We start from the raw sequence: 21443 nt of genomic DNA, 5'->3' as shown, positions 1-21443 counted from the left end.
AACTCCATTTATAAATACAGAAATAAATAAAGAAATAAAAATCCACATTCTAAGTTCCATAATAAATAAAAAAATAAAAAAATAAAAATCAACTTTTAAGATCCATAATAAATAAATAAATAAACAAACAAACAAATAAATAAAATCCACATTTTAAGTAAAAAAATTTAAACATTTTAATTGCCATAACAAATTTGCATTTTATTTTAATAAATTTCACATTATACATCTTAATATATATTCACAATATACATAGTAAAAATACATACAATTATTTGATATATACAGTTATAATAGAATAGAATTTTGATCAATGAGAATGTGCATTGAGAGAATAGGTTTAGAAAGACTCAATTTAATTCAGGTAAATTAATACATTAATTTACATGTTGAATTCTGAAGAAAAACCAGAATAGTATTGTGTTGTAATACGTAAAAATATAGTCTATTAATATTTATTGTTAGTTATTAACAGATTATCAGTGTAATGTATTGGCTAACTTTCTAACTATGTAAAACAGTATGAGACTAACAAAACATGTCAGAAATCACAATATACTCAAACTCTTAAGGTTTTGTTTCCTGATTTTATTTGATTTAGTTCCAAACGGTGTTAATGATTTAGTGACTTTTGGACATTTGATTTGAAACACTTTGATTGCTCACTTGTTCCAGTCTTTAGGTTTTATTGGTGAACCAGGTTAAAAATACTTTCTTTATTAGATTTCTATCAGACGTCTGCAGAGTCCTGACACAACCTGACCTTTCGTCCCCTACTGACCACTCCGTCTGTGACACAAACACACTACAGCTGGAGAGTGTGGACAGCATATTAATCAGCAAACAGCAACTAGCAGCTCATCCATCCATCACAGAAGGACAAACAACAGAGCAGGGGAGAGATCAGGAGCACAGTGGGACGCACCACATGATCTGCGGTCAATCACTACACATGATAAAATAAAATAAAAAAAATAATTAAATAAAATAAAATTATTAAATAAAAACAATAAATAAATAAGATTAAAATAATGCATAAATAAATACACAAATTAAACACATACAATTAAATAAATCATTAATTAAATGAAAATCAATACAAAATTTTGTAATAAACAAACAAACAAACAAACAACAAATAACATGGATAACATTTAAAATGAAATAAATAAATTAAAGTAATAATAATGATAATAATAATAAGAAAGATAAAAAGTAAAATAAAATGTAAATAAAATACAAATAAAAATACAAATGAATGTAAATAAAATACATTAATTAATTAAATAAAAATATTAAATAAAATAAATTACAATTATAAAAAACACAGAAATAAAATAAATAAAATAAAGTAATAAAAACAAAATAATATAAATGTAATAAAATAAAAAAATATTAATTAAATAAAAAATAATAAATAATAAAATAATATTATAATAAAAATTAAATCAAAATTAATTAATTAAAAAATTAAAACAAAATTAATTAATTAAATAAATAAAATAACTAACATTTAAAATGAAATAAATTAATAAATAACACAATTTATCACATTTTTTGTGGTCAATCACTACATGATAAAATAAAATATTATCATTGAAATTCTTTTAACTAAGAATTCATTCATTCATTCATTTTTTATTTTTTTTGTCCCTTTATTAATCCGGGGTAGTCACAGCGAACCGCCAACTTATCCAGCATGTTTTTATGCAGCGAATGCCCTTCCGGCCGCAACCCATCTCTGGGAAACATCCAAGCACACTCATTCACACACACACACACACACACACACACACACACACACACACACACACGCACACTACCGACAATTTAGCCTACCCAGTTCACCTGTACCGCATGTCTTTGGACTGTGGGGGAAACTGGAGCGCCCGGAGGAAACCCACGCGAACGCATGGAGAACATGCAAACTCCACACAGAAACGCCAACTGAACTGACCCAGCCGAGGCACAAACCAGAGACCTCGCGACCTTCTTGCTGTGCAGTACCTACTGAACCACTGCGTTGCCCTTAACTAAGAATGTCTGTTAAAAAATAAATAAACATTTATTTAAAATGATTGTAATCACAGCTATTTAGAAACAAATTAGAACAGGATGTGATTTTTAAGGAATTAATGCTCATTAACACCATTTTATAGACATGAAAATGCACTTGTTTTTGAAGTGGCTCCAAAACAACACATTATTATATTTAATCACTAACATTCAGCAGGTATTATTTAGACAGAAAAGAAAGTGCTCCACAAACAGTGAATAATTTAAGAACAATATACAGATTTAATATATATGAGAGATTAATAAGCTGATTTACTGGAGAAAGCAGTCATGCATATGACACAATGCCTGTTTTTCTGTTGCTTATATTTTTCTGATTTGTTTCGTGTAATCCATAGAACAAGTTTTTTATATATATATATATATATATATATATATATATATATATATATATATATATATATATATATATATATATATATATATATATATATATATTTTTTTTTTTAATATTATATAATTTTTTTATAAGGTCTATATGCTCATTTATACAATATTTCTGTCTGGATCTTGAATCGGATTGGCTGATTTGCATGTTAAGTTGTATGTAAGATAAGTTTATTTCTGATTGTAAGTTGGTTTGGATTTTGATTGCATTCATTTATTATTTTATTTAATTATTATTTCGTATAGTTTCCATGGTACATTTCTTTTATTCTATTTTATTTTATTCTATTCTGTTCTATTTCATTTCTTTTTATTTTATTTTATTTTATTTTATGATTTTATTAAATTTTATTGTATTATTTCATCTTTTATTTAATTAAAATTTAAATTATTTTTATAATTTTTTGTTTATTTATTTATTTTATTTTTTACATATATTTTATTTTATTTTATTATTTTTTAAATATTTTTTTATCATTTTAGTTTTATTTTTTATTTAATTGTTTATACATTTTATTTTATTTTATTTTATTTTATTTATTTTATCCAGTATATGATCAACTTTCCCTAAGAATAATTAGTCTCAGCAGTCAGTGGACAAAAATAATAATACCTGCACTTTCCAAATGAAGAAACACGTTCAGCTCAATCCTATCCAAGAGACTGAATGGATATATATTTATGATATTAATATAAGCATCTTCAGTGACTCAGACTGTTTACCAACAGCTCATAAACAGAAGATTTTCAGCGAGATGTGAGCGAGGATGAGGGAATAAACACTGCCAGCCAATGTTTGGGCCAATTCTGCGGTATATAAATTCCTATGAAGTGCCTCTGTTCGGGATATATGAAGCTTTCAGTGCAGGAGTCTGAGCCGGTGTTCACTAACCAGTCCACTGCTTTTATGAAGCTCACTACACACTGAAGTTTAGGGCTCGTAGAATAGAATAATGGCAGAGGATGTGAAAACGAGCACATCTGCGTTAATGTAAACGCTCTGACTGGGCTTTTCTCCAGAGAGTGGCTGCTATCAGTTTTATCTGCTAATAATAGCATCTTACTTGCTGGTAATAATAGTGTTTTCTGAGGTGCTGTCCATGGATTTATTGACAAAAGGACACGAGCTGGTTCAATACGCTCGCTCTTGTGTGCTGAGCATCATGGGAAATAAACTGCACAAAGAAATGACTTCGACAACTGCAGATCCTTTTCTGTTAAGCTTTTTACTTTTATTTTTAAGAGAGAGAGAGAAAGAGAGAGAGAGAGATTCAGCACTAATATTTATTTAGCATTTTATATATTTGGGTTTGGTAATGTGTCCAGGGTGCTTTTGCAATATATTCTGCATTTATTTAATTAAATTCAATTTTATTTTATTGTGTGATTTTACTTATTAGTTATTTAATTGTTACTATTTTTTGTTTTTTTATATATATATATATATATATATATATATATATATCTATATATATATATGCAGTCTAGTAGTGATTGCGTCGCTTTTTTCGGGGTTAATTATTGTGATATTCCGATTGCAACAGAGAAATACTGTAACACTGTAAGAAGATATCTGTGTAGATGGATGACATTTCTTGTTACGTTTAGCCTTATAATCTTAATGTGAACAAAATCAGCTGCTTTTTCCAGCCTGATCTCACAAGGAAACGTAAGCATTTTACGTTTTGTCAGTTTAGTGGCTAATTCGTACGAATTTGTGTATGTGTAGAAAGTAATACTTTTAATAATTTTGCTCATTTAAAACTGTACTTTAATTATATATGTTTTATATTTGATTCAATCGTAATACTTTTTTTTTGTAATTTAAGACTTTTATTTTATTTTATTATGTGTAGAAGGTAACCCTTAAATTAAGTTTTACATATTTTCATTCATACACTTTCATTATCTATGTTTTACATTTGATTAGATTTAATATGTAATTTTTTGTCATTTAAATTAATTAAATTACATTAAATTACATAATTGTTTATATTTATTTTATTATGATGTGTAGAAGGTAATACTTTATTCATTTTATTCATTTAAACCAACATTTGTCAATTCATGCTCTTTAATTATTCATGTTTTACATTCGATTCTATTGTAATACCTTATATTTAGTATTTTAAAACTTTTAGATGAAAACATTTTTTTATTTAATTTTTTTATTAATTTAATTTAATTTAATTTAATTTAATTTAATTTAATTTAATTTAATTTAATTTAATTTAATTTAATTTAATTTTATTTTATTTAATTTTATTTAATTTAATTTAATTTTATTTTATTTATTCATTCATTTTCTTTTTGACTTAGTCCCTTTATTCCTGGGTCGCCACAGCAGAACGAACCACCAAATTATCCAGCACATGTTTTATGCAGCGGATGCACTTTTAGCTGCAACCCATCTCTGGGAAATGTATTTATTTATTTATTTAATTTTATTTTATTTTTAATTCAAGATCCAGGATTGTGAGTGTGTCTTAAAAATTTTGCTCAAAATATACATCCTCCACTGTTTTGGAGCGAAAGTATGGCAGACTTTTGGGTTTGTGCAATTGTTTTACAACATTTTAAATCTTCCCATAAATCGTGAACCGCTCAGGGAAAGAGCTAAACATAATTAACAATCTAAAACAGTAAGCCTTGATTTTTTTAAAAAACTTAACTCCACTTGTTAACCACACGGGAAGAGAGCAACAGCTGGGCTGAAAAAACAAAACAAAAAAAAAACTTGAAGGCCAAACAGATTGGCTACAGATCAATAATTACATCTTGTATAAACAATGAGCCCAGTAATCTGAGATGCATCAGTGACAAATAGGAGAAATTAAACAGTTGCAACCAGAAGCCAGACGGACAGAGAACATTCAGAAATTGTTCGTAAAACATGCTGTGTGACATTTCAGAAAATTGCATGTAAACAGTTTGTGGAAAAGTACGCTTTGCTAAAAGCTACAGCTGAGTAAAAAAACCCAAAACCATGTAACAGCTGGACAACAGTTCAACCCGCTGGACATCAGCAGCTCAAATACAATTGATGTCCATTTGCAAAGTTCACATAGACCTCATGTAGCAGTTGCTGACTGTGGCTAAAAAAAACAAACATTCACATCAGACATACTTCAAGAATCAATCTCACAGTGCAGGAGCGGATATGTTTTCAGTGTTCAAACCGAGCTCTAATAACAGCATTTGTGGCATAATTACTAGAAATCCTGTGTAATGATTTAATTTATATATATATTTGAATAAAATACACAATGTAGAAATAGACTAACTCAGGGGTGTCCAAACTCGGTCCTGGAGGGCCGGTGTCCTGCATATTTTAGTTCCAACCCCAATTAAGCACACCTAAACCAGCTAATCAAGCTCTTTCTAGGTATACTAGAAACTTCCAGGCAGGTGTGTTGAAGGAGGGAGCTAAACTATGCAGGACACCGGCCCTCCAGGACCGATGCCTGGGCTAACTCATCACACTATCAAAGAAAAGTATCCGTTCTGGTACCTTAAAAGTGCTGGATGTAGCTAAGAAGTGTAATTTACCCAATCATCACTTATTCCGCTTCTTCCAATTCCGACATTTTATACAGAAGCTTTATTTACGCGCTCTGCGCTGGAAAATAGCTCAGCTTTGTTCTGGTCTATTGAAAAATCTATTATAGTTTCTCAAAATAGCAACGCGCCAGTAATGCACCTCAACACGCCTTCCTTTTTAGATTAGAACACCTACGGGTGCACATTTGAACGCAAATGTATTTGCTATTTAAACAGCAAGCTGAAAGCTGAAACTAGCAAACAACTATTCGGTAGCACCTTGCGCCGCATTGCGCCGGGTGTATGATAGGGCCCTATATCTCCAAAGTGCACCGTATAGGAAACTAAATCAGACTGCACACTTTAAAATCAAGTTGCATATATTTCATTCATTCATTCATTCATTCATTCATTCATTCATTCATTCATTTTTCTTCAGCTTAGTCCCTTTATTCATGGGGGTCACCATTTGTTTTACACTGTGGATGCCCTACCAGCTGCAACCTATTACTAGGAAACACTCATACGCACTCACATCCACACTCATACACTATGGTCAATGTAGTTTATTGAATTCACTTTTAGCGCATATGTTTGGACTGTGGGGGAAACCGGAGCACCCGGAGGAAACCCACACCAACATTGTGAGCAGAAATGCCAACTAACCCACTCAAACCAGCAACCTTCTTGCTGTGAGGTGACAGTTCTAACCACTGAGCCACTGACCCGCCCTTGCATGTATTTATTTTGATAAAAATAAGTTACAAAAAAAATACAGTACTGAAAGCATGTGCTCTGAATCCAAAGCCTCAGGTGTCCACTTTTTAAAAGGTCAACTCAGCTAAACTGCTTTGCAGCACACAGCAGTTGCGTGTTCCATAAAAAGCACTATTTAATAAAAGAAGCAGGTTTTTAATAAAAGCAACCTTACAGTAACCTTTCAGAGGATTTCAAAAAGCACAAGGTAACAGCTCGATCAATCTTTTGATGTGCTTCTAACAAGAAGTTTAGTGCCACTGCAGATCTTATTTAATAAGTACTCATGTCTCCGTTTTCATTTTGTCAACGTTAAAGGGCTTGTTAAGATTACATGACAACAATAACATAGGCAGAATTGTTATCTACGTCTTCAATATGGAGATTAATTCATTATGATGGACTGATGGCACAGCAACATGGCACATTTTCTTTGTTTGTCTTGATTAGAGGGAGATTTGAGTGTGATCCAGCTGGGAATCTCTGATAGAGCTCTTAACCATCTGTGCACTGACCCTTCCATCAGAGCTGTGCTAATGAAAATGTCTTTCATTGTCCTTGAGAGCAAGCAGATGTGCATTTGTTTTTTTGGGCAATTTAGATTGTAAATATGCACTATATAATACTTGACAAAGGCTATTTTATCAGTAAGTCTAAAATACTGATTATATATACATATATAGTCAAGCCTAATTACATATACAGTCAAGCTGGAAATTATTCATACACAAAGTTTATGAATTAGTTTGGGCTTGGCTGTGTGTATATATATATATATATATATATATATATATATATATATATATATATATATATATATATATATATATAAAAGCATGCATCCCTCCAATTACATTGGGAAAACCGGTGATCGCTACAAATTGCGCTTTAACGTTTGGCTGGTCAACTGCATGCGGAAACCTTATATACCTGCTAGACATGTGGATGAGCGGATGTGCGGCTCAAAGACAACTGGCCTAACCCCGAGCAGTCCGCCAGTTCCCTTTGGAAAGAACCAGTTGCCAGGATACTTTGTTGGTGCTATACTTTGTAGTGTACAATTTAACACAATTGCCTCTAGGAGTCGCTAATGGAAATAAAACAAACACACCCAAGAAGTGCACGTACGCCAGACATGAAGTTTGATAGGACCAACGCACATTCTAACATTAATTTCATCGTTAGAAAATCCAAACGTAAGCAAAGTTTTTGTGCGTACGCAGCGTTGATACATGAGGCCACTATTCTGCAAGTAGAATGGCTCACAATGCCTTTGACCTCTGTGCAGGGCATCTATCTGTCATTCCCAAGACAAAATAAAGTTGTATTGGCCACAAAACATGGCCCTGCCCCATACTAATGAATTATTGTGGTCTATTGTGTTTCAGTTTCATTTGTCAACCCCTGTATATACAGTACATACAGTTGAAGTCAGAATTATTAGCGCCCCTGTTTATTTTTTCCCCCAATTTCTGTTCTGTTCTGGGAAGATTGTTTCAACACATTTCTAAGCATAATAGTTTAAAAAACTTATTTCTAATAACTGATTTATTTTATCTTTTCCATAATGACAGTAAATAATATTTTACTAGATATTTCTATTTTTTTTTCTATACAGCTTAAAGTGACATTAAAAGGCTTAACTAGGTTAATAAGGTGAACTAGGCAGGTTAGGGTAATTAGTCAAGTTATTGTATAATGATTGTTTGTTCTGTAGATTATCGAAAAAAATAGCTTAAAGGGCCTAATAATTTTGTCCTAAAAATGGTTTTTAAAAAATTAATAACTGCTTTTATTCTAGCCGAAATAAAACAAATAAGACTTTCTCCAGAAGAAAAAATATTATCAGACATACTGTTAAAATTTCATTGCTCTGTTAAAAATCATTTGAGAAATATTTAAAAAAGAAAATAAAAACCCAAAGGGGGCTAATAATGTAAAATATGGTGTACAGATAGACACTGCACCAGATACAAAAAGTAATACAAATAATATGCTGTGGTTTATTCTTTTATGTATGCTATAATAAATAAAAATCAAAGTTATCAAGTTTCATTTTTAAATTGTCACCTAAGAATCTAGGAGATGGAGACCACACGTATTTTTGTCTTGTGCGTTTTGGCAACAGTCTTGCTGGGAAATGCTCTGCTTACTTGCGTGTCTTTGAGAATGCTGTGAACAGATAATGTTTTCTGTGTGACAGTCTGAATCAGATGTTTAATTGAAATATCAGTTTGAATTACGCATCACCGCTAAAGGTTGAATAAGCGATGAAGCAGCATCGCATGATATGACCCTCCAATCCAATCTATCAAGATGACTTGTAATTCCATCTCTGGTTTGCCTTAGAAGGACAATTTGCTTTCGCTAGCACATTAGCATATTTGCACTCTCACACCGCCTGCGGCAAATGTTATTTAAACTAATGTGATTTGTGCAGATGCCTAGATAAATAAGCCAAAAGACAAAGACCCTCCAGCAGAATTTCTCCATCGCAGGTCGTAATAAACTCATCTTCCTGTAATGGATCCTACTGTTGCTCAGGTTGTTGCTTTGACATTGACTGCAAGACAAACCAGGATCATAATATACCGAGAGCATCAGACGGAGATTACTCTGCAAAAAAAAAAACATGATGATTTTTCTTGTATCTCGATGAAGTATTTATAGAAGGGAATGGTGCAGCTGACCGTGCTGTTTTGAAGAGGCACCACAAATAATTTTCAAATCTAATCCTACATGCATGTTCTGGATTCAATATGATATAAGTTATAATAGAAAAAACACTCTACAATAAGTCCTACAGTCGGTTACCACTAAACATAGCCTTTGTGTTGAGACTGATTTAGAAGAAGGGCTTTTTTATACAATATCTGTGTTAAATCGGTACTTAAAATAATAATAATAATAATAATAATAATAATAATAATAATAATAATAATAATAATAATAATACCAGTTTTACCTCTTCTCAACAGGGAAAACCACCAACGGTTAAGAATGCATGATTACATGTAATCAAAAAACATCATTATAATGGAAGTCAATGAGCTCTATTTTAATGATCTAAGCACAAAGTCTAAAGTGCATGGCGCAAAAGCATTAAGGGCATGTCCAAATTCACTTTTGCTATTTTAAGGATGGAAAAATATAGGGTCCTTTCATACACTCGGCTTACCAAGGCACAAGATGTGTTTGCCGCGATGTGTTGCTATTTTCAGACCAACGCAACCCTAATTTTCCTGTTTTGCGTGACGTTATTTAAATAGCAAATCGATTTGCCCTGCTTTGTGGGCTCGTGGGTGTTCCGTTCTAGAAAGGAGGTGTGATAAGGCGCATTGTTTGGTGTATTACTATTATGAGGAACTGAAATAGACTGCGCAGTTGACCAGTTGAAAGCTAAAGTTGTGTTGTGTGCATTAAATGCTTACACATTGCTTAATACACACAGGATGTACAGCAATACACAAATATCTTTACAAATGAAAGTAAATTAATAGATTAAAATATTACAAAATGTATTATTTTCTACATAGATATAAAAACCAATGCCTACATGCGTTCTTCATCTCGGGGGGCTTTTGCAGTTTATTCATGACAATTTGCTTTTGTATAATGTTATTATTATTAGTTGTAGTATTTATTAAATGCATATTTATATTTGTTTTAATTTATAAGCAATAATTTATTATTAATTTTTCATTTGATTTGTCCATTTGTCGGGTTTTGTATCATATGGGGCATAGGACGTGTGATTGGATATCACTCAGTTTTTTACCACACTTCGTTATTATTGTTCATTTATTCATTTGCTGGAAATTAGAACTGATTTTAGAAATAGTTTTGAAGCAAATATTTGTGCTTAACAAACAAAATAAAATATATAGGCTAATGGATGTCTTCAGTGGAGTGCGTACAACACCGTGTCCTTACTTTACGAAAGTAAAAGAGTAAAATTAAAGAGAAAAAGTGAAAATAAGGAGGAAATAAAGAGGCTGAATGGAGGAGGCTCCGTCTGTTTAACTGTTTTCTCGCTAGTGAAGTGTTCAGTTTTTCCACTTACAAAATCCACCATTCATTTAGCAAATGTGCCATGGCGCAACACGACTGACTCTTAAAGGGAATGTGAAATAAGACTCTGATTGGTTTAATGCACATTATGCTGAAAACACACCCATAACTTAATAAGAGAATAAGAGAATATCCAGAACCGATCACGTGATTGGTGATCACAGTTTTAGACACGATCGGAATCAGGCATTACCACTTGATCAGGACTCGAATATATACTATATATATATATTTGAGCAATATCACAAGAGTAGCAGTGCGATATTACTGTATATCGGCACTGATGGGAGGCGTGCCTTAGTGCCCCCACCAGTGCTGATATACAGCGATATCGCACTGCTACAAGTGTGATATTGCGTTTACACAACAGTTTGACGACATAATTGTGTATATAAAAACATAATCAAACATGGAGAGTCTCAAAAACTGTTTTGTATGAGGAACTACTTACTTCCGGTTTCAAATCATAAGCTGACAGTTAAACAGTTGAGCGTGCATGTTTTAAACTTTAGATCTGTAGTGTCTGCTTTTTGCTGGCTGTATGTGGGCGGAGTAATACACAAAGGGTAAAGAAGCTGTAGGAGTTTTGATATTGCAGAATATCGCACGGCTATCAGCCAATCAGATTTGAGAACCAGAAAGAGCAAGGAAAATTTTACAGTATGTCTGATAATATTTTTTCTTCTGGAGAAAGTCTTATTTGTTTTTATTTCAGCTAGAATAAAAGCAGTTTCACATTTTTATGAACCATTTTTCAAAATTGGTTCATTCAGTCAAAATTATTAGCCTCTTTAAGCTGTATAGAAGTGTCTTGAAAAATATCTAGTCAAATATTATTTACTGTCATCATGGCAAAGATAAAACAAATCAGTTATTAGAAATGAGTTATTAAAACTATTATATTCAGAATGTGTTGAAAAATATCTTCTCTCCATTAAACAGAAATTAAGGGAAAAAATAAACAGAAGGGCTAATAATTCAGGGAGTTTAATAATTCTGACTCCAACTGTATATGTTCTGGAAGATTTTCTAAAGATGGTAACAAACATTCTGAGAATGTACCCTGTAAGCAGAAAGCTTCTCCAGAAGAATATAGCACACAAATACACTATACTTTTAATATTTTACCTTGCATTTGATGCTCAATAGATGACGCAGTGGCGCAGTAGGTAGTGCTGTCGCCTCACAGCAAGAAGGTTGCTGGTTTGAGCCCCGGCTGGGTTAGTTGGCATTATTGTGTGGAGTTTGCATGTTCTCCCTGCGTTCGCGTGGATTTCCTCCGGGTACTCCGGTTTCTCCCACAGTCCAAAGACATGCGGTACAGGTGAATTGGGGTAGGCTAAATTGTCAGTTGGGTATGAGTGTAAATGAGTGTGTATGGATGGTTCCCAGAGATGGGTTGCAGCTGAAAGGGCATCCGCTGCGTAAAACATGCTGGATAAGTTTGCAGATAATTCCGCTGTGGCAACCCCAGATTAATAAAAGGACTAAGCCGAAAAGAAAATGAATGAATGATGCTCAATACCATGGATCTCGATTAACTTTCATTACACTGACATCCTTGTTGTGTTCTGCAGATAAAAGCAAGGCATGCACTTTCAGATCGTCATGCAAATGATGACGCGATTTGTGCTCAAACTATTTCTTTAAGGTGGGAAATAAATGAATAAGTAAAATAAAGAGAACCCTCTCAGGACCTACTGTGTTTGAAAGGTCTTGGCAAAGCAATGCAAGACCACTGAGTGTTTACCCAAGACACCGCATCCCAGCAGGTTTACAGTGGTGATATAAACCCCGGGAAAACACGATGTTTGTTAAAAGATTAAAAATTTATACAGCGCAATATAGATAAAATTGCTGAGAAACGTATTTCTTCACAGTCCCTGCTGCAAGTCAGCATTCTGCACAGCTTCTCTCTCGCTTTATCTCTCTCACTTTGGCTGAAGGTCATCTCGCATTGCACCTGGATCTGCTTCTTTACTATGACAGGGAACATCTGTGAGGCTCAGACTTTCCCTATAGAAGCTTGTGGGCTGTCTTTGCTAACTGCATGCCTGTGGCAATCAAGTAGTAAACAGTGTGTTTTGTTGCTACTGAAGGCCTGTGCTGCAGGCAATTTGTAATTAAAGCGCAGAGCTCCGAATGAATCATACTGATCTGAAGCCGAGACTGACACCAAGCTGGAAAACACGCCACGTCTTCGCCAAACATCTTATCAGCACGCTCCGTCTCTCTGTTCTCACCCTGAAAGCATCAAAGAGAACGTGTGTATTATCATATTGGCTTGTGTGGGCGAGAGTAATTATGTTCTACTGGACAGAATAGCGCTGTGTACATGAGATCTGGCAGCTGTGGTCTTTCAAAACCTGATTTGAAAGATGCCCGTGTTGTTTGTTCTCAGTGTTTGGAGTCAGAAATATTTGCCTCCCAGAGTCGCTTACAGCTGAAGTGTGTAATTTCGGTGGAAGAATTACAAATTAATGAGTGCTTTTGAAAAGTTTCCCCCCAACTCTTTGTGGTTGTTTGGCCAACAGATCCCACCCCAATGCTATTGTGATGTTTTCAACCACTAATGGCTTATTTGTAGTTCACTTTGCATGTTACATTACTATAAAGGATGTTTTTTAGCATTAAAAGTGACTCGTTCAGCTTTAAACATGTAGGATGAAACCACTCAAAGGTTCAACCATCAAAGTGCTAATCAAGGCTACAATATTAGCGTGGACAAACAAACTTCACAGGGTATTGTAAGAAGAGAGCTAATTGCTTCATCTTTGATTAGATTTCCAGTTGGAATATTAGATGGCACAAACAAGCTGTCCTTACTACAAGCGAACATACTTCACAATGCCATGTTTTGATGTTGTCTGTTGGAAAATGAATGCCAGATTAAAACTCTTTTGTCCTGAATTTTACAGCAAACATTGCCAAGCATTGTAGAGAATCAAAAAAAAGGGTTGAGCTTGGGCAAGCCATGAACAATGTGGTGTGGTACCACGAAATAAACGCCAACGTATACTGTAAAATGATAGATTTCTAGTTATTTATTTATTTTTTTTTGTCCGTGGTATATATTGTCATATTGCCATCTCAGGCTATTAAAGATATGTGCCCAAGGCTGCATTTTTGGGAACTGCAAAATATGTCCCCAGTTCTATGTCTGCTTGCAGTTTTTGTTTTCACAAATCCACCATAAATCCAAGGCCATGTGTACGTTTCAATCGACAATCTCAAATAAGTTACTGAGGCATGTTTTCTCATAGGTGCCTTTTTATGTAAATCCACCAGCGGCTGCTGTTTGCATTTCAGCATTTCATTGCATTCCCCAGCCTGATCTCACGAGAAAACGTAAGTATTTTACATTTTGCCAGTTTAGTGGCTAATTCGTTTGAATTCGTACGAGTTCAGTCTTACGCAATTGTATGATTTTAAAAAGGAGGCGTGGCACCTACCCCCACCCCTAAACCCAACCGTCATTGGGGGATAAGCATATCATACTAAAATGTATGAATTAGATTGTACGAATTCATACAAATTAGCCACTAAATCAAAAAGTTACGAATTGCCGTGAGATTGTGTTGCCTTCTCGGTTGCGTTTGTCAGAGAAGCCGTCAGCTTGTCCTGCAAATGTGTGCTTGCTATCGACTGACCCAACTGATAGTGTTTTCAAAAGCAAACTAGAAGAGAAAAGCTGTCGTGTTCATGTTCTTTTACTATGATTTTTACTCTGCTTTTAAAACATTGCTTTGTTTTTGTTTTCTCGAACCGTCCTTTGCCAAATTTGAACCCTGATCCTGGATCTATTATTCTTGATAACTGATCTCTGGCTGATTTGGTTCTTCAAACAAGTTCATATCAGATTAAAATGTCTGCATGAACTGTGTTGTGAAGGACTGATCTATCGATTCTCGAAATTATGATCAGCAATGCAACAGTTGGCTGATGGCACAGCAGCGTAATGACATCATCTGATTAATATTCAATTATTCATGTGAGCACAATTACATACAATCCGTAGTATTGCTAAATTTAATAAGCAATAGCTTTCCTCCTTTGTTGTTGGTTGCAGACTTTACACTTTCATGTGTCAAGAGTATTTAACAGTTTATTTAGTTTTACATTTTAGAGCGGATTTCCTTTATTATAGTAGCCTAGGCCTATTCAAGTTTCTTAATCGGTGTAAGGAATTTAAAATAATTTTGCAACAAAAAAGAATTTTGAAACAGCTGATATTATATATATATATATATATATATATATATATATATATATATATATATATATATATATATACACATATAACTTTTTTTAATTTTTCAATTATAAATGTATTTATATAAACATTTTTTAACTATTTTACTATTTGCAAAGTGTATATAACCTATAGGTTACAAGTGTAAGAAAATATCAGCATTCGGTACATACTTTCAGTATTAACTTTGCTTGAGAAGACCCGATCTAATCCTGTTTATATGAAATAAGCCTGCTCTCCAGCAGGTTTGAGCTACCAGAACTGTTGCTATGACAACAACGCTCGGTTGAGATATAAAGAACGAAATGATCCTGGATTGGGAACTTTGGCCACTTTGAATGGTCCAAAAATATAGCCCTGGACACATATTTCCAATGAGCTTGTATTGCATATTGCAAAGCACTATATGGGCATGTTAAATAGTCACAATTCAATATAAAATCCCCCTCAATATCAAATTCACATCTTCGTCTTCTAACATAAAAAGTAGAGCCACACTGAACATCAGTAACTGCATTCAGTCAGTCTGTCTGGACAGGTCACACTGTTTCCCTTATCTGTCATGCCGTCTTGTTGGTAATGAAGAGAGCAATCTGGGCAAGCCAGACTATTACCAGTGCCAACAATCTGCCTTTTCTTGAGCAGATAATTAGGAGGTACTATTTAGTTCTCTTCTCCTAGTAATCAGTCTGGCTGGGCTGACTGCCATTAGCCAAACCTGGTCTTGCTCTGGAGTTAAAGATGAGAGAACAGCAACATTAATCACCTAGACTGAAGCATCATACATCGTCCAGGACAAACACCTGAAGACCGAGGAGAAAAATCGTCCTTGTTTGGGAGTTTCACAATCAAGACTTTGCACTCTGAACTTTCTAAAAGTGTTCCAGCGCCTCATTTATAAGAAGCACATAAGCACAGATTTGACCATTAAAGTGTGTCAACTAAATCTCCTGCCAGTGTTCAGATTTATACTCCTCAAGAACTCCAAATGTCTCCAAATCCTTTATGTCCTTGTGGCAGGTCTTGTGTATTTGGAAATCTAAGCAATTATTTCCTTTCTCGGTCTCAAGTATGATTTGAACATTTGCTGGTGCTCTTTTATATGCTAAAGATATTAATTGGGTGGTGTTTATAAAGTTGATATACGAAACCGTTGGGCTCTATACAATTTCAAGATCATTTGAGATTCATAGTGTTGGGATAATTTACAGTTTTAACCCAAAGAATGACCGGTCTGTCAGATGAAGAGGAGCCGGAGTCAAAGATTCAAATAAATAAATAAATAAAGTTTACTAAAGATAGTTTGCAGTTTCATCAGCAGAAGCCAGCTTTAACACTAGCAATGAGTTCCTACTAGTAGGCGCAGAAAGCCCCTACTGGCCCATATCTATCATTTGATAACCACTAATAACGGCCATTCAGTTGAGTGATAACATTCAAAGTGGGTGCTATGAGTGTGTGTAAATGTGAGAGTGTATGGGTGTTTCCCAGTACTGGCTTGCAGCTGGAAGGGCATCGGCTGTGTTAAACATATGCTGGAGTAGTTAGCGGTTCATTCTGCTGTGGTACCCCCTGATAAATAAGGGACTAAGCTGAAGGTGTCACACTCACGGCTCGTTCGTATTCTTCCAATCACTGTTCTCCCTCTCCAATCATCTGCACCTGTTCCTCCTCATCAAGGACACTATAAGGGCTCACCTTCTCCTCTCAGTGGGCGGCTGGTATTGAAGTCGGATGGTTATTCTCATCTTCTCTCCTTTCGTATTCTCTCTTTCTTCCATGGATGATCCTTACATACTGATTAAGGGAAGTTATTATTCTCATCTGATGTTTACTAGAAAATCTGCCATCACTTTGATGAACTGTGTGTTTGTATACTCATCAACGAATGACCATTACAATCTTTCTGATCCTCCTCACCTATCTAGAGGAATGCTTACACTTGTGTAGTGTTTACCAGAAGATTAGCTGTCTTCTAGATGAGCTGATAATTCTTTATACTCCCCTGTTGAATCTCCTAAGTAAGATCGATTACATCTACTGTTGACTTTTATATTACTAGTAGAGAAGATCGCTACAGCATATACATATCAACCCTCTGAATTTCCATTGTGATTAGTGACTTTGTTTTGAATACATACTGTGAATAGATAACCATCTCTGTCTTCCTTATCTACCAGCATGACAGAAGGAAAATGAATGAATGAATGGAGGGAGGGGGGCACCTATTTACGTTCAGGATGAGAACATGTGTCCTAATATGCTTTCTAAAATAACTCTTAAAGAGCACAAGCCTGCTTTCAGATCTGAGGTGTCTATCAGACTTAAGCCCAATCCTAATTCTATTTTTGTACCCCTACCCCTTCTCCTTTGCCCTTGAAACAGAGTGTTAAGGAATAGGCCTTGAAAATGTACCCCTAAGAAATGAGACAGCACTACAGCAACTGCACACGTCATCAAATGTCATCGCGATATCTTGCTTCATATGAGATCAGGCGATCGCAACTGCTGTAGTTATTCCAGTTGCGTAATTTTTTTATATTTATCTTCAGGAAATCACTGAAGGCACATATCATAGTATCATAACAATATAATGTGGCAATAAGATCGTAACTGTACTGTGTATTTACATTGTGGCCATATTCATCTATGTAAACACACAAAAACAACATTAACATTATAGCAGACACTGTAAAAAGCTCATTCCCAGCCCTGTTCTCTGACAGGGTATTCGAGTGTCATTGAGTGTCAGAAGGATGTTGGACTGCTATAAAAGAGTTGTTATTATGGATTATAGATCAAATATAGCAGTTATTATTATGACACAACACAAACGTGGTTATGAATGTAATAATTGTAATGAATGTATTAATAATGTAATAATTATGTTGTAATAATTTGTAATAATAACAAAAAAATAATAATAATTTGTGCGTCTCTTTACTTCCGGGTGCAGCCGTCTCAGTTTCGAGGGGTATCTAGCCCTTCCCCTTAGCCCTACACCTTCAAGCTAAAGAGAATCGGGACACCCCTACCCCTTCACGAGAATGTGCAAAATGAGGGGTAAAGCCTGGTTTTTATTTGACACGTCTGCTTGTTCGCTTGAGTGCGCGTGGCAAATGTGACGTGATTGCAGAGTTTGCAGATGTTTGCTTTGGGTGCGCACGACATGATTTTGGCTGGTGGTGCGCATGTTTTTTTGTTTTTTTTTAGATGAAACACTAAAAGATTTTGATTCAGATTTTGTCTGAAACAGTATGACTGTACGAGCATCTTTATGATCCGTGAACATAGAGATAACCTAACAATCAATAACTCTTGGCTATAAATTGCAACCGCTGTGGGAAAGGAGAAAGTTTTTGAGAAAAGATTTGGAAAAACTTGAAGGATACGTTTGTTAAAATCATGGTCTAGGCAAAAGGTGGAGACCCAGAAACACAATTACAGAATGTTTTTTTCACCAGTCATAGGTTTAACACTGATTTATATATTGCGATTTTGAATTTAAAACAATTTAATAGATACAAAACTAAAATAAAGTCACATAATTATTTCTTTGATAACTGGGAAGGAATATTTAAACCTGTTGGCTTACAATATACTGATGGCCTGTTTTTTTAGGTTTTACTGGTGATAATGGTCCGGAATGGTGGACTATTATTGCCTTTTTAGCATAAGTAGAGGACAGAAGCTAGCCAGAGAGTAATGTGTAAACTGTGGGGTGGACTAAATCTAATAAAAAATAAAATAAAAAAAACATCTGTATTTTTTAGTAATTTATTTATTGGTAATTATTTGCTTTTATTCTTGCCATAACAAAAATGTATTTGTTGAGCAACTCATGTTCTCCTGTCATTAATATTTTAATAAACTTTAAAAGGTAAAACTGTCTGAGATATGCACAAAAGCAAGTGATGCATCAAAGTTTGACTTAAAAAAAATCTTGAATGGTTCTAAAAATCCTTATAATCATTAAAACAATAAAAAAAAATTAGTTAAAAATTATTCAATAATAAGTATGATATGATGTATAGTCCTGGAATCTTCCTACTTCTCAGTTTATCCGTCTGATTTGATGGTGGGTTTCATTTGACCACCCCCTGTCATTTTAAAGAATATTAAATATTAAATAATATTGGATATTAAAGAAACTGCGAATGCGGCAGATATAAAAGCCTTGTCCATTTCACAAGGTGCACACGCAGTCAGCGGAAGTGCGTGATGTGGTGCCAGGCGAAAGTATAAATCCAGCCTAAGGGGAAGGGCTAAGGGGTAGTATTGGGATTGGGCCTACAGTAACTGTCTTTTCTCTCTCTCTCTCTCTCTCTCTCTCTCTCTCTCTCTCTCTCATTTTTTTGTCACATTTTAGGTGCTTTATTGGCATGACAAATAACTGTACCTTTGTATTGCCAAAGCAGTGCAGCGTCGCTGCGTACAGACAAGACAGTGCAAAAAGGGCAGTAGTGCAAAAAAATATGAACATAAAATATAATATAGAAATAAAGAAAAGAAATGTAAAAAATAAAAATAGATTAATAAAAATAACAATATATCAGTAAAACTAAAAATATTAATAAAAACAAAAATAGATTAATGGTAATTTGTGAAACAGGATAAAAGTGGTGACAATAATAAATAAATTATTCTCTCTCTCTCTCTCTCTCTTTCTCTCTCTCTCTCTCTCTCTCTCTCTAGAAATACTCTTTAAAAGTCCTTCAAACTTTACAGCCTCGTCATAATAACCTCCCGTCCCCGAAGTGCCAACTCTATTCTTCCGTTGACCTTTTGCTCTCATACACAGAGTAAGTGATGGAACATTTCCCATAAAGCTCCTGCCATTGCTGAACTGGACCTGGCACGATTTGTTACAAATGAAAGTGGCCAGTGAACCCGAGAGCACAGAGCTGAGCAAGGTCATGCCGCTGAGGAGACGGGGAGGACAAACAGACTTTATTATCTTTTGTCTACCTCAGAGGTGTTGTTTAAGCAATCTCACATGAGCAGGACGGCTGTTTGTTTACTAAATGCCAGCACAGCCATAGGTCGCAGAAATACCACAGTTCAATACAATAAACGATGCAGCAGGCTGAGCAACATAGGTCCTGTTTTGAGCTATGTTTTTCTATGTATGTCGTTTAAACAACATGAATGTGAACAAGTCAGATGAACAAAGATAAACTTATGTGACTTTCTCACATGTGCACTTATGTGGTTTATTGATACAAATGAACAAATGATTGATTCATTCATACTGTCAATCATGTATTAATGATTCAATGACTCATTCATATAGGTTATAATTTATTGTTCCTGAATGAATCAGTCTGTTTTATTGATTGAAATGAACAACTGCTTTGGTGAATTAGTAAATCCTGAACAAATCAGTGTGTTAAATATATTGCTTGCATGAATGATTCATTGACTCATTCATATTGCCGATAATGTATCGTTCCTGAATGAATCCGTGCATTGAATATATTGCTTCCATGAATGATTCAGTAACTTACATAGTTGATCACTCATCGTTCCTAAATGAATCAGTGTGTTTCTATGATTTGAATGAGCAAATAATTCAGTATAATTTATTGTTTCTGAATAAATCAGTGTGTTTGAATACATTGCTTGCATAAATGATTCAATGACTCACTCATATAGGTGATCGTTTACTGATCTGTGTGTTTTATTGATTTGAATGAACAAATGGTTTAGTGAATCAGTGAATCCTGAACAAATCAGTGTATTAAATATATTGCTTGTATGATTGATTCATTGACTCATTCATATTGCCGATCATGTATCGTTCCTGAATGAATCCGTGCATTGAATATATTGCTTCCATGAATGATTCAGTAACTTACATAGTTGATCACTCATCGTTCCTAAATGAATCAGTGTGTTTTTATGATTTGAATGAGCACATGATTCAGTATAATTTATTTTTCTTGAATGAATCAGTGTGTTTGAATATATTGCTTGCATTAATGTTTCAGTGACTTGTATAGGTGATCATTTAACGTTCCTGAATTAATCAATGTGTTTTTTATGATTTGAATGAGCAAATAATTCAGTATCATTTATTGTTCCTGAATAAATCAGTGTGTTTGAAAACATTGCTTGCATAAATGATTCAATGACTCACTCATATAGGTGATCATTTACTGATCTGTGTGTTTTATTGATTTGAATGAACAAATGATTTAGTGAATCAGTGAATCCTGAACAAATCAGTGTATTAAATATATTGCTTGTATGATTGATTCATTGACTCATTCATATTCCTGATCATGTATCGTTTCTGAATGAATCAGGGTGTTTGAATATATTGCTTATTTGAATGATTCATTGTCTCATTAATATTCCA

General features: G+C 34.1%; 1 long non-coding RNA gene across 2 annotated transcripts in view; it reads left to right on the top strand.

Annotated features, from left to right (window-relative positions):
* The window catches only part of LOC147834571 (uncharacterized), a 120310-nt gene extending 99087 nt beyond the window's left edge, over window positions 1–21223 (top strand). The window contains exons 5-6 of one of the 2 annotated variants that reach the window (XR_015504555.1): window positions 19778–21008; window positions 21151–21223. This is a non-coding gene — a long non-coding RNA (uncharacterized LOC147834571). Of the gene's footprint in view, window positions 1–14093; window positions 14179–15324; window positions 16026–19777; window positions 21009–21150 lie in introns of those variants that run through there. The other variant, XR_015504556.1, reaches the window with a different exon arrangement.
* The last annotated feature ends 220 nt before the right edge of the window (window positions 21224–21443 follow it).

The sequence above is a fragment of the Danio rerio genome, chromosome 12 (assembly GCF_052040795.2).
Source record: "Danio rerio strain M-AB ecotype USA chromosome 12, GRCz13ab, whole genome shotgun sequence".
NCBI classification, from domain to species: Eukaryota; Metazoa; Chordata; class Actinopteri; order Cypriniformes; family Danionidae; genus Danio; species Danio rerio.
This window is presented reverse-complemented; position numbering and strand designations above follow the sequence as displayed.